Genomic DNA, 2,425 nt, shown 5'->3' on the forward strand with positions numbered 1-2,425 from the left:
GAAGAATGGCAGATAATTGCAAAATGCTGATGAGTAAAGCTTGTCGCATCAAACAAAAAAGACTTGAGGCTGTAAAGGTGCTTCAGCTAAATTTTTAGTTAAGGGTATGAATACTTATGCAATTTACTTATTTCATTTTTATTAAATTTACGAAGTTGTGACAATTCTGTTTTTGCTTTGTCAGTATGGTGTATGGAGTGTAGATTGATGTGGAAAAAAGTAATTGAAAGAAGTTTATCATAAGGCAGCAACATAACAAAACGTGAAAGGTGTATGAAAACTTTCGCAAGGCACTGTATATATATATTATATTTACTGTATATGTTACATAGAAGTTATATCTATGTTTCATCAACTTATATCAAAATATATGATGGTATTTTGTGTATTATTTTCACAAAATATAATTTTTTTATAGGTAACAGCATAAATGTTTTTATGTTGTTACATGCGGTTACATTATAAAAACTAAATGCATCTGGCATTATGTCTGTTTTTATATGGTTACAAAAGAAAAATTCTCATGAACCCAAAAAATAACCCTTGAAAATCAACATCAGGATGCAAATATTCATTCATGCTGGAAACAACCAATATTTAGCCGGTGTTATTCTTCCATTATATATCAGCATATATAAAGTTTGTTATATCCACAGAAATCTGTGACTGCTTTTAACTACAACACCTTGTGATGCCAATTTCTTATGTAAAACAGACTCTTGTGATGTAGACTAAGGGTTATTCCAGCGCAGCTGGAGGAAAACAAAACTAGAGGTATTTCGTATTGCTTGGCGGGAAAGTAACCTATCCTACAGAAAAGCATTAAAAACTGCTAGATCTGATTACTTTTCTTCTCTTTTAGAAGAAAACAAACATAACCCCAAGTATTTATTCAATACAGTGGCTAAACTAACGAAAAATAAAGCATCAACAAGTGTTGACATTTCCCAACAGCACAGCAGCAATTACTTTATGAACTACTTTACTTCTAAAATCGATACTATTAGAGATAAAATTGTAACCATGCAGACGTCAGCTATAGTATCACATCAGATAGCTCGCTATAGATCGCCTGAGGAACAATTCCACACATTCTCTACTATAGGAGAGGAAGAATTGTATAAACTTGTTAAATCATCTAAACCAACAACATGTATGTTAGACCCTATTCCATCTAAGCTCCTAAAAGAGGTGCTTCCAGAAGTCATAGATCCTCTTCTGACTATTATTAATTCATCATTGTCATTAGGATATGTCCCAAAAACCTTCAAACTGGCTGTTATTAAGCCTCTCATCAAAAAAACACAACTTGACCCCAAAGAACTAGTTAATTACAGACCGATCTCGAATCTCCCTTTTCTGTCCAAGATACTAGAAAAGATAGTATCCTCACAATTATATTCCTTCTTAGAGAAAAAATGGTATCTGTGAGGATTTCCAGTCAGGATTTAGACCGTATCATAGTACCGAGACTGCTCTCATTAGAGTTACAAATGACCTGCTCTTATCATCTGATTGTGGTTGTATCTCTCTATTAGTGCTATTGGATTTTTCAGTTGCTTTGACACAATCTGTTGTTAAAAGCGCTATATAAATAAAGGTGACTTGACTTGACTTGACTATTCTCATTTAAAGAGGCTCTGATGTGTTTTATAATCAAATATCACCTGCAAAACTCAAACCTAATGCATCTGTTCACTGTATTTTAGCCAGAAAAGCTTAATAAAATCATAACAGCAGTAATGAAACACACGGATAATTTCATCAGTAACTCACCAGCAGGTCAATATCATCAGTTAGCTCTCAATCAGGAGGTGAAGTTGCCGTCAAAAGAGCACATTTATGTCTTTAATCCCAAATCCACAAAAAACTGAAGTCAATCCGGATTAAAGTGCATTTCAACTGAAATGTGTGGCGTTGCGTATCAGACGCGCTCTGTGCTGACAGTGAGCAGGTGAATGGGCGGGGCTATCGCGAAACAACGCGAGGATTGCGTGTGCGGGTTGTCAATCAAATTAATCCCCGCCTCTGAAACCAATAGCAACCGGCTGTGATGCCGGAAACATATGTTTGGATGCCGTTCACGCTGTTTAGTCGGAATAAAGTTTTTATTCTATAAAATAACGCCATAAAGATCTTAATGAGAGGTAAGATTTCTGAATCATATTGAGATTACTTATGAACATATATTAAAACATTGAAAACGGTTGTATGTGGAACATCGGAATGATTATGTTACAATAGGACAGTTTTATCTCTCGCTCGCTCGTATTTACACATTTTAGGTCTTTATCTGTATATTATACGTTTCAATTGACAGAAATGTTGATATCAATGTTTTTATAGAACTTCATAAACAAAAAAGTGCGATATTCTTTGATGTTCAATATAAATACCATGCTAAATTAATACTGTAATCTTTCAG

The sequence above is a fragment of the Sinocyclocheilus rhinocerous genome, unplaced genomic scaffold, assembly GCF_001515625.1.
Source record: "Sinocyclocheilus rhinocerous isolate Xijiao unplaced genomic scaffold, SAMN03320098_v1.1 scaffold2064, whole genome shotgun sequence".
Lineage (NCBI taxonomy): Eukaryota > Metazoa > Chordata > Actinopteri > Cypriniformes > Cyprinidae > Sinocyclocheilus > Sinocyclocheilus rhinocerous.